This window comes from Castor canadensis, chromosome 11 (genome assembly GCF_047511655.1).
Source record: "Castor canadensis chromosome 11, mCasCan1.hap1v2, whole genome shotgun sequence".
Lineage (NCBI taxonomy): Eukaryota > Metazoa > Chordata > Mammalia > Rodentia > Castoridae > Castor > Castor canadensis.
In genome coordinates, this window is record NC_133396.1 from 78,301,686 (window position 1) to 78,314,493 (window position 12,808).

Genomic DNA, 12,808 nt, shown 5'->3' on the forward strand with positions numbered 1-12,808 from the left:
TCAGTAATTTCAAATAGCCCCTCTTTTGATGCTCAATTGTATATTATATATATAAAACAGTGTTTATCTAGCTAATGTCAGATAAACCAATATTTATCTGTTGAACAGATGTCAGATAAACCAATGTTTATGCGATGACCAGATGTCAGATAAAGCAATGTTTAGCTGACAAACAGATGTCAGGCCTAAATGACAGAACTTTTAGCATTTGTCATAAAGAGCAAAAATGTCAAAGACCTTATTAGAAGGTACATTACATAAAAGAACTATATCTGTTTACATGTATTCACTTTTAACTCTATAAATGATTTTATGACATTTAAATACACATATAAGCACTAGGAGTATTAGAACCAATTAAAATAATTTTTACTTAGTTTAAACTTAGTTCCCTTGGTGTTATCAGAAAAATATTTTAGGGTTTTTATGTCTGGGAAGAGACTAGTTTAAGCAGGATGTAAAGAATAATCTTAAATGGGCTAAGAAGAGCTTATTTTTGGGTAGCAGGATCAAAGCATCTCCCAGTACTTCCATTGAGACTGAGTTGACTCCCCCCATGTTAGCCTGTGAAGAGAGAGAGGGAAGGGAAAGAAGAATTTTATCCCTTAAGAGGGACCTGTCCTCCCAGAGGTCAGTCTCTCTGACCCTGCACAAGGGCTCCTGAATGGAATTTCCTATGCTGGCTGGTAGAGACAGAGAGGAAAAGTGAAGGAGCACAGTGCCCTTTGGTAGACAGTGAGATTGATTCCAAGATCTTCAAGGTGTCCCTCTTAGGTCCTTCAAGTCTTGACTGCAGTCCTCTAGACCTGGCTTGCCTTAAACGCGCTCAGCAGAACATCTCTGTGAAACAAGCAGCAGGGTCCTCTGACTTCCTACTGCTCCAAACAGGCTAGTCTCTTTACATCCCTGAGTGAGGGTTCCTAAATGGGACACTGATGCTGAATGCCAACTCAACTATTAAATATCAGAACTATTAAGACCAGTACAGAATCCGAATTGCACAAGGTAAGTACAAACCTTACTGGTACAAACCTATTGCCTGTGGTCAGCTTTCATATCAGGCCATGGGGTTGTAGTTAGCTTGTAAACTTGAGAAGAATAAACCAACAAGATTAATGTCTCAAATAATTAAATACAGAAACAGAGATAAGGGAGTCAGCACAGAGTTAGGAAACCCAAAGACTGAGAGTCATGGCTTAGATATTGACAGGAAATAAACCCCACTATTCCATCTGGAGGAAGAACTTTTGTTTGGTTTTGGTTAAATTTTGTATCAGCCTGTAGTACCCCAAATCCCTGACAGTTATTTTGACAAAACAGAAACTCATTTTAAAATACATCTTAGTACCTTAAGTTTTGGACTTAGAAAACTTTTAGACAAACATTAAATTATAAACTTACAAGTTTTAAGACTTTAATTTGTATCTCGAAATAACCTTTGTAAAAACCCAAATTTAGATAATACTTTTAAATAAAATTTTTAGTAACCTTATACCTTAAAAGTCTTAGGGAGAAAATTAAATCATTTTTAAAATAATAACAATCTACAACAACACATGGGTCAATAAACCTAATTATAAAAGAGTTAAATTTAAGTTATCCTATCATGAGATAGGATAAAACAGATTGAGATTATTGTCCATAAATTTTCTTTAGTTCTAAGGCAGAAAATAATTAGGCCTGCTTGGGATTAGAACTTTAGATAACCTTTGAGACAATTGTGCACATTAACTTTATAAAAGCAGCTTAAGAACCATCCTAAAGGCATCTAAACACCCACACACATAGATGTTATGACCGAGGCATGCCAAAGAATATAAGCACACATAATGAGCTCAAAAAAGTAAAAAATTAAGTGGCCACAATTTATAGGAGACAAAGACATATGCAGAAAACACACAAAATGACACACAAAAAAGCACATTAATTTAGAGTGTACTCTTAAAACATTTTTTTGTCATTATTTTTAAAAGATTAGTCTGCTAGATTCCTAAGTAGTTTATAACAGATCTTTAACATAAATACTCTCTTTTTGGCCCGATCCTTAACAGATTAATGCAGTAAAGACAATAATTATAGAAATTATATTAATCTAGAGAATTTTAACCACAAGTTAGTTATAATCTTCCTACAGTAAGGCAAGATGGCAGCACCCACAAGTTTCCTATTCCTAGGGCGTGGCAAGATAGCGCTGGACACATGGTGGCTGCTTTATAGCAGCATTTCCTGTGACCACATGGTCTCTCCAAAGGGTCTCTCAAATGGAACACAAATACATACATGTTATATACAACACACAGGCTCAAAATAACAGTCTGTTTTTTATAGGAATAAAAGACATCTCCTCTGAGAGACAGGTGTCCATGAGTTAGGCATGTTAATGAAAAGACCAAAAATCATAGGCTGCAGAACTTTTCCCTCTTGAAATATAATATCCTGTCTTTTAGTTTTAAAGGCTTTGTTATTGCCAGTTTACTCCAGGTGTTTATAATTAAATCCTGGACTTCCTCATAAAGGGGCTTTGTTATTACCTAGAAAGCCAAGACACTAAACCCTATAGAACCCAGCCATTCACAGATCTGCAGTTTGGAAAGGACCTTAAACAAGTTCAGAATCTGGCATGCTACTTTGAGCTACAGAGAACAAAGTTTTATTAATTTTAAAACAAAAATAATTAATTGTTAAGAATATAACCTCTAATTAAACTGTCTATTAAAATACCCACATATAAAAACCCATTTTCTTTAACCTCTTGGCTGTAAGCCTAATTGTATCAGCAGAGAACAGTTAAAGTTTTGTAAGGAAAATATAAAACAAAACCAATGATTAAGTAGTATCATTAAATTCTCCTTATTTCAAGTATATATTTAAAATTTGTATTTTAGTGTAAAAAAAAAAAGACATCAGGCAGCAGCCACCAGAGTTGGTGCCTTTAGCTTCTAGCAGCAGAGGTGGACTCTGCAGCCTGGCTGGGCAGGGCTCCTGGACCTGTGCTGAGGGGCAGGACTGGAGTGTTAGCCAGTGCTGAATGGCGAGCTGGCTCCCTCTGAGCTGAAGCTCCCAGGCTGGTGCTTACAGGCTGGTTCAGATACTTGGGCACAGGTGTCCTGGTTCCTCTGAGAGGCAGTAGGTAAATGGTAGCCACAGGAAGAAATCACTTTAATTAACTTTCCAACTCCACTAGTCTCCATTTGAGATTAGGTAACCAGAGCCCCAAGGTCAACACAGGAAATCCTGAAGTTAGCCTAAATTCACTAAAAGCCTAGTTCACTTTTTACCCAAAAGCAATCCATCTTAAACACTATGTTTGGAGCAGGGAGTGTTTCATAAGTGAATTTTTTTAAAGACAAAAACCCACACTGAGGAGCTAGGCAGACCAAAAGGTGGGAGTTTCAAACAGAAATTTTACATCCATTAGAGCAGGAAACAGTAGATTACTTAATGTCTCTCTTAACAAGACATTAACATGACCCAAACTCAGGAAACCACTCAGGGCCAAAAGAATCCAAAGCTAAGAGTTTTTTTTTTTTTAGTAAATATTTTAACTTTAAAATCTGACCCCATTGTTCTCTCCTTAGAGACAAGGCCTGAGGCTGGTTAGGTTGTGGGGGCACGCCCTCTCACTCACAGGTGCATCCAACATGGCTGAGTCTGGAAATTGCTAGCATGCTTCCTGGGCCATGTGGCTGCAGGGCACAGAGAGAAGGGAGAAGAAGGAAGGAAAGGGAAGGTGCAAACGCATGGCAGCCCCAGAAAAGAGGCAGCGGTTACCAGGGATGATATTAAAGCCTCAGGGGCAGTCCTTCCTGCCCTCTCCACCTGGTTGAGGTGGTGAACCCATGCCTTGTCGTTCCACCCTGCCTGGCTGCATTTCTATCAGGACAAGGCCACAGTAGCAGCTTGGGCTTGTGGGTGCTCATAGGCCCTTCATGCCTCCTGCTACATGGGGCTGTGCTAATAAAGTGTAACCCAGCATCTCCCAGCAGCATGCTCTGGGTGAGAAGACAGAGAGGAATGACTTAGAAGGAAACAAATTAGTAAATATAGCATTTTGTCTTTTGAACTCCTGGCTGGCTCACCAAATGTTAACGGGGTGGTGCAGTCTGTGATCAGAAGAATTCCAAACTCTTTGTATCCCACCCAAAAGAATTCATGGCAGGACACATGGGTGTAAAGGCAGTTCATTAAAAGTTAGGAAAGAGAAATACAAAGGGAAGCATGGTGGGGCCCAGGTGCAGTTCGCTGGCCCAGAGAGCCTGTTTCTACCTTTTAGGTGCTTTTAAAATTTTGATAACCTATGGGATGGGGTAGACCAAGTGATTCACATTCAGTAATCAATGAGTGGGGAAGGGCATGGGTGGTTCCTGACCAAGTGAGGGTAGTTTGGGCCATCCCTGGGCAACCTACATGAGCCCCAAATTTTTCCTACTTCTAGCCTGCCTCACTTGCATGGAGCAGAGACTTTCCACCATCCTAGAAAAATCAACTATAGCCTCCATCCTAGAAGAATCATTAATAACCTAAACAATTACCTGCGGAAGAAATAGACTTCCATTGTTTTTGAGACATAATATTTTCATTCTGTTTGTTATACTCCACCCTAACTCATACAGGTAGGTATAGCTCTTTCCAATTAGTTCCAATTCCTTCCTTCCTTCCTGTTTTTTTTGCTGGTACTGGGTTTGAACTCAGGGCCTCACACTTATTAGGCAGGGGCTGTACCACTTGAACTACTCTGTCAGCTCTGTTTTGTGTTGGGTTTTTTTGAGATAGAGTCGCTCAAACAATTTGTCCAGGCTGGCTTTGAAACTTGATCCTTTTGATCTCTGTTGTCCAAGTAGCCAGGATTACAGGTGTCAGCCACTGGTGCCCAGCTAGATTTCATTTCTTACCACACCACCCTCCCAACACTTAGAACATATTAATTAATCAAAACTAAAATAAATATTTTAAAATTTCACATTAAAACTTGTCAAGGCCCAGTGTGGTGGCTCTTGCCTATATCCCAACTATTTGGGAGGCAGAGAACAGGAGGATTGTAGTTCAAGAACAGCCTCGGAAAAAATTAGTGAAGCCCCATCTTAAAAACAAGCTAGGTGTGGTGGTACATGCCTGTGATTCCAGCTACTCAGGAGGCAGAGGAAGGAGGATTTTGGTATAAGGCCAACCCCAGGCAAAAACTGAGAGCCCATATCTGAAAAATAAAAGGGTAGGGGGCACAGCTCAAGTGATAGAGTGCTTGCCTAACAAGTACAAGCTCATGAGTTTAAACAATAGTACCTCAATAAAACAAACAAAAATTTCAAAATTAAAATTCAATGAAACAGAAGGAAAATAATACCAGGGCTATAAATTTGGGATGGAGAAAAAAGTTATAAAGTGGGAAACATAGCAAAAAGGCATACAGAATCTAGGAGATGTTAAAAATATTATTGTTACTGTCATTTAAATAATATTCATGTACTAAGGAGGACTGCTGGTAGAGATTTTTTTTTTTAATTCAGAGGTTTTATTTGTAAAGCAAGTAAGTCCTTTTGAAGAAAAATTGTATTTCTTCAGTTAAGGTATTTGTTATCAGGATCTTTTAAAAGGGAGTATTAGACATGTCAAAAACATAAATGTGATGGAAACTACTAAGCTGGACCTTTTTTTTTTTTAAGCAGCATTGTTTTATGGGTGGGGGGGGTCTTGTGTCTACCATTGTCCTAGTTTCTATTGCTGTGTATATCAGTGATTTACATTGGTTTTTACTTGTAGGTATTATTTAATTTAAAAATATCAGTGAGGAACTATTCATCCTCAAATCCTTGGCAGAAATAGTGAGATTTCTATAAACAAAATGTATTCATTGCCAATAATATTACTGTAAGGAACCATGGGAAAGCTATTGAAACATCTCCTCTTAAACCTGGGGCAGATAGTATAGATTTAATATTTAAGCGGATCTCTAAATCTATTTACCCTAGTACTGAAATGCCCAATATTGACCAACTGCTGCCTAGAATTTATATATTGAGAGGCCTTTGTCTCAGCTAAAAACAAGCACAATGGAGAATCCTGGATAAGGACTTCAGTGCTCTTGACAACTTACTGGCTCAAACATAGGTCCTCACCAATTTTTCACTGACACTGTACAACCAGATGGACTGACATGGTGTCAAGAAAGGGGAAACAACAACAAAAAAGTTCTGAGTTATAGGGTTCATTTCTTTTCCCTAGTATGGACAGAAAGAGGACTTTAAGATAGAGTGATAGAAGGAAGACATTAGGTTCCATGGTGTTCAGAATGTCTAACAAAAGTTGGGTGATGGGAAAAGTGACACTTGATAGCTAATCAGAGAAGAATGCACTAATCTGTAGAATGTTTAAAGAATTGGGGTGATGCCAACATTGATTTACCTAAATCTAGAAAATTGATGAACTGGGGAGATTATTGATAGTGATTTCTCACCAGCATGGAGAAAACATTACTATTTATGCTGCAGAATTACCTTCCTCATCCTAGCAAACTAATTTCAGAAATTTCCTTTGCCATTTTCTGGAATTTACCTGGGGACATTTGTTCCTCTTAAGTAAGTCAAATTTGTTCTTTTAGTAGATGAAAGATATCCCATTCACCAAAAAACTAAAATCCCTGCTGAGACTGAAAGTGTCCCACCATGGCACAAAACTTAAGAAACTGCTTCCAGTGCAGGCACTGGAAGTGCAGCACAAGGGAAGTGTGTGTTGGTAGTTGCTAGCGAGCATTCAGCTTTTTCTGTGTTCTGCCCCCTTGTCTTTGTATTATTCCAGAGTTTATTGATTGATAGCCACATAGCAACTCAAGAACGATTTGAGTTTAAATCCCAACTCTGTTTCATATCAGCTCTGGGACATCAGGTAATTTATTCAAAATTTCTATGCCTTTTATTTCATTTTATTTATAAAATGAATTATTACATAGGCAGTACTGCTTTACATATATAATAGCTCAGTGAACCACAGGGCTCTCAAAATAGAAATTCTATCCCATACTCCAGTCTCACTGAGCCAATTGCTTAAGCATGACCATAGCTACACAAAGTCCATAGGGATCTTAACACATTATACCCATTGTACTGTTACTGAAAACTTTTCTCCCATTTTGTATAATTTCCAAATCCAAGCCAATCAGAAGCTTGGGCTGCTTCTCCAATTTTGGTATGATCAGTCCATAGTTTTCTTACTTCATTTGTAAGGTAAGTAGATTAAAGAATTAGACCATAGATCCAAAATCTGTCTGCAAAGAAAACAACACACAAAATTTATAGTCAGATATTTGTAGAAAAAATAGCTTATCCTAAATCTGCTTCAGAAGTTTTATTTATTTACTTTGGTACTGCTATTTATTTCTTAGTAATGTTTACATTCATTTATATGCCCTCTCCAGACAAAAATAGGTATGTTTACTAAATATTACTATGCCATTAAATTTCTTGCTTAATGCTTCTTCATTCTGCTTATTGGTAGAAGTTTTGGTAACATTTATGCTTAGTGTCTTAATGGCAATTAAGAAAGAAATAAACAGTAAATCCCCTTTAAGCCACAGAAGTAAATCAGTAAGTCTAATAGTTCAGAAATAGAAATAATTCCCTCCTCAGACCAAACAAAGCTGAGATTTTCAAATTGTAACGATGTCATGGAATCCCCAAATACTGTAAGCTTAGACTAGCAAACTAAAAGAAAAAGATTTGTGCATCAGGTTAGAACCTGACATCTGAAAAACAGTGTGGACCGTTTTTATCATTGTGCTGGTTGCCTTTCACATGACTCCATATCTATCTGGTAGAAGCACAGCTATTCTTCATTGGTTTTAGATATTTAGATGATGGAGATGCCAGGTTGTGATTCAACAAAGATGGTGCTTTATTATGAAATACAGCATTCACTTTGTCTTTGAGGATCTAGAGGGCACACTATTATGAGGCAGGACCAAAACCTCTTGGAAAACTGCTCTGGCCATGATCCAATGCTCAGTAAGGTACTTAGGGGCCTCCCACGGCAAAGGACTGTAGGGCAGGAGTGAAAACAGAACCCTAAAATGTCTCCCACAAGACTTAAGTCAGAGCAAGACTGGACTGCAATGAACCAGTCACTACATGGGAACCTTACTTCCCTTTCCCCACTTCCTGCCAAAATGAGTTCAGTTGTAATAGACTCTCACACTTGCCTTTTTTCTTCTGGGCTGATTAACATTTAGTTGTTCTTTTTCAAAATAATCATTTACTTATTTCTTGAGGCCCACCTAGAAAGGTCAAAATCCATCCAAGGCATCCACATATCATAGGTACCATTTTTCCACTTGCCATGGCAGAGGAGCACACCTGGGGAATTCTTATGAGAATTCTAAACAATTATTCAGGAAGCTAGATTCATGTTTTCTCTTTTGGACTTCAAGTGCACATGGTTGAGTTAACCCTGCTTCTCTGTCGTTGCCTGCTGTGGCCACAGGCTTGTGCAAAGCTTTAACCTGCTTTACATTTTTAACTCTTCATTCCCTTTTGACATTCCCATTTTCTTCTCTCCTCTGGAGACATCCATTCTATTTTTGTATTTTCTTTTTTGGTGCTGGAATCGAACCCAGGGCCTCATGCATGCTAGGCAAGCGCTCTATCACTGAGCTAAATTCCAGCTCTCTATTTTGTTTAATATGTGTCAAACATGTAGGCATTCCTAAGACACCATAATATTCTTTGATCTTAATATATGCTGATTTATATGTGATTTTATGCCATTGTTTAAATTCAATTTCTTATTTTTTTTTTTCAACACTGAATTTTAGATATTTTCATGTTGCTGGATTCTCACTTATCTAATTGCTAATGAAATCGACATCTCTTTTAATACGTGTTGACCATTTGGATTCTCTTTTTGGTGACTTGCCAATTTATATCTTTTCCTCATTTTTCTGAGGGTGTTTTCCATCTCTTTCTCATTGATTTACCGATATTCCTTACATACTCTAGTTAGTAATACCTTGGCACTCTTGGAATCGCAGTCCTCCCTGGTCAGCTACCTTTCTTAATATTGCAAAGTCTTCAGTTAAACAAAAATCTAAATGTGCAAGAGCCAAATCTATGTTTTTCTTCTTTTGCAGTGCATTGAGATCTTGTTTAAATAAGACATTCCAAACATAAGTTAAAGACATCTTCTCATCTTTAGGTTCCAGTTCACTTAAGCTTTATTGTCATATAAAGCATAGGCAAGTTATCCAAACATATTTTTCTCCACCTTGTGGTGCTTTGCTCAACACCATGCTGTAATAATCCATCCTTTCTCCCACGGATCTGAGACACCACCTCTATCATTCGTGTTACTGCTTGCTCATATCTGATAAGCAAGTGTTCTTCCCTTTGTTTTCTTTTACATATTTCCTTATTTTCCATATAATTTTACCATCAATTTATCAAAAACTCCAAAAAAATCTTGTCAGAAAATTTATTAAAAATACACTGAATACATACTTTAATTCGAAGTCAGTTATTTTTAAAATTTTACTACTCAACATAAGTAAGCATGATAGATCATTGAGTCATTTGTGTCTTTGTATCTGTCAATAGAATTTTAAAATATTTTCCAAAAGGTCTTGTGCATTCTTCACCTTATTATCTCCTTGATATTTTATACTTTTTTTTACTACTCTGAATGATATCTTGTTCACTATGTTACGTTATCTAGTTAATTTCTTTTAACAAAGAGGAAGATTCTAATTTTAAAATTTGACCCTGTATCAATTTCCTTGAAGAACTATATTTTTGTTGTTGTTGTTTTGGGAGGGATTCTTTTCAAAGTACTGGGGGTTGAACCTAGGGCCTATGTGCTTGCTATGCAGGCCCTCTACCACTTGAGACGCACTTCCCCCCCCAGGCTTCTGTTAGTTTTCATAGATGGGCTAGTGGTGCTGTCAGCTCTTCTCTGTTGATGAGTCTATCATCTGCTATCAATGGCAGTTTCAACTCTTCTGTTTAATTCTGACATCTTCATCTCTTTTACTTTTTGTCTTGTTGCACTAGCCATCCATCTAGAATGGATAGATGGATGGATTGACCTACATTGGCTTGAGATGTTTGTTATAATTAATCAGATTTTCCACATTTTAAGTTCTTTTATGTGCTTTATTTTCAATTTCTGAGGTAAGTAAAGTCTAATTATAGTTGCTGATTTACCTCTTTCTTGCCACAGTTCGTTCTGTTGTTTTTTCTATATTTTAAGTGTTTGGCATAGTCTTCTTGGCTCATATCTTCTTGGTCCATTGTTCCTTTTACCAGTGTATACATTGTCATCCTTTATGACTTTTTACTTTTTTTACTTATCTTCTCTAATCTGCTGAAATTCTTGGACTGTTGGGAGAATTCAATTTTAAAATGATCTAGACTGGTTTGTGAGTGTGATTTCATTTCTTTGTTATTTATAGGATCCTAAGGTGCTCTATTTCTTCTTGAGTTAGTTTTGGAAAGTTGAAGTTTTTGTTTGTTTGCTTGTTTAATAGACCTTATTTTCACAGTAGTTTTGGAGTCACAGTAAATTTGAGCAGAAATTACAGAGATTTTCCAGAACCTCTTCCCCTCATGCATACTGACATTCTCTGTTACCAACATCTCCCACCAAAGTGGTACAACTGTGTAGACATTATAGTCATCAGGTCTAGACTTGTGTAGGGTTCACACTTGGTATATTATGCATCTGTGAGTTTGGAAAATGTGTAATGACATGCACCCACTGTTATAGCATTCTGCCCAGTAGTTTCATTACCCTGAAAATCCTCTGTGCTCCATTTACTCCTGACGACATCTGATCTTTTAATTGCATGGTTTTATCTCTCTTTTTTTTTTACAATGTCGTATCATTGAAATCATACAGTATGTAGATTTTTTCATGTTGACTTCTTTCACTTAGTAATCTATGTTTAAGATTCCTCTATGTCCTGTTCAACATAAGACAGATGTTCCCTGCTGTTACCATGGGAAGTCGCCTGGCTCGCTGTATGGGTGTTGGAAGAACAAGCCTTACCCAAAGCCTCGTTTCTGCCGAGGTGATCCTGATGCCACATCTTTGACCTGGGTCGGAAAAAGGCGAAGGTGGATGAGTTCCCACTCTGAAGCCCCCGAGGCCGCTGCATTTGCACCTAGTACATGGTGAAGAGTTGCGGCAAGGGTGGCTTTCACATCCCTTCCATGTCACGGCATCACTGAGACACTGTCCTGTGCCGGGACCTACAGGCCCCAGACAGGCATGCGTGGTGCCTTTGGAAAACCCCAGGGTATCGTGGCGAGGGCGCACGTCGGCCAAGTCCTCCCGTCCATCCGCACCAAGCTGCAGAGCCAGGAGCGCGTGATCAAAGCTCTGAGTGGGGCCATGTTCGTTTCCTGGTCGCCAGAACATCTGTATCTCCCAGAAGTCGGGCTTTACCAAGTTCAATGCCGACGAACTGGAAGAGAAGGTGGCTACGAAGCTTCTCCTCCCTGATCGCTGTGCAGTCGCATGCGGACGATCGGATCGCGCGAGCTCTGCTCTCCTGAGGCCCTCGGCAGCGCTGCCCCGGGGACCATGCGGGCCTGCTCATCTGTCCTGCTCACTGGCACGCCATGAACGTTTGTTTTACGTTTATGGTTTAAAGAACATTCCTCCAGGTGTTAAAATAGATACTACAACAGTGTTTTCGTGTTCATACAGAATGTTTCAGTGAAGAAAGATACTTTCCTTGCTTAAATAAGAAAAACCTGGGTGCAATTTATGGAGAAAAATATTGTTATTCTAATGCAAATACTTCAGACAGTAGTAAAAAAAAAAAAGTCAAACGTTTTATTCAGTAAAGGCAAAGGTTATCCAGCTATTACTGTCTTGGATTAAAAATGGCTAGAAAAACAAAAACAAAAAGTTTCCTCTCTGTTTTTTCATGGCTCGATAGCTCATTTCTTTTAGTGCTGAATAATATTCCATTGTCTGCATGAGCCATAGTTTGTTTATGCACCCATTGAAGGGCATCTTGGCTGCTTCTAAGTTTAAGCAGCTATGAATAAGGTGACATAAACATCCATGTGCAGGTTTTTTTTGGACATAAGTTTCCAACTTCTTTGTGTTCTAGGTTTTGGCTATCCTAAAGGCTGTATATTACTACCTCATTGTCGTTCTAATGTTCATTTCCCTGATGACATGAAATGTGGAGCATCTTTTTATTAAACACATTTATTAGCATATATTAGTTGTATGGGGTGGGTGTCATTGTGGCATTTCCAAATGTGCTTACAATGTACCTCAATAAGATTCACCTCCTCCATCATTCTCCCTAGTCCCCCCTTCTTAAAGCAATTTCAACAGATTTCATTGTTCTGTTTTCATACAAACATGCAAAGTACAGCAACCATATTCACCCTCTCCGTTCACCACCCCCACCACACACACTAGTGCCCACCCCTGAAGAAGACCTGTTTTACCTTCCTGTCATTCATTTTTTCTAAAGTGTATATGACTTCTTCAAAGAGGTTTTGTTGTGGTACTTCACGTATGCATGTGTTACTTTAATCAGACCAGTCCCCTCTGTTGCTCTCCTTCTCTATCCTTCCTGGCCCCTATTACTCAAGAGCTTTCACTATGTTTCCTTTTGAGACAGAGTGTCACTATGAACCCCAGGCTGGCCTTAAACTTGTGATCCTCATGCCTCAGCCTCCTGACAGAGCATCTCTTAACATGCCATCTGGACATCATTGGTGAAGTATCTATTGCGGTCTTTGATCCCTTTTTGGTTGGATTATTTGTTTTTTTGTTTTTTTTTTTTAATTGTTGACTTTTA

At 38.4% G+C, this 12,808-nt stretch overlaps 1 pseudogene; it reads left to right on the forward strand.

Annotated features, from left to right (window-relative positions):
* The first annotated feature begins 10,920 nt into the window (after positions 1–10,920).
* On the forward strand, positions 10,921–11,704 carry LOC109703409 (large ribosomal subunit protein uL16-like; annotated as a pseudogene).
* Positions 11,705–12,808: the final 1,104 nt, after the last annotated feature.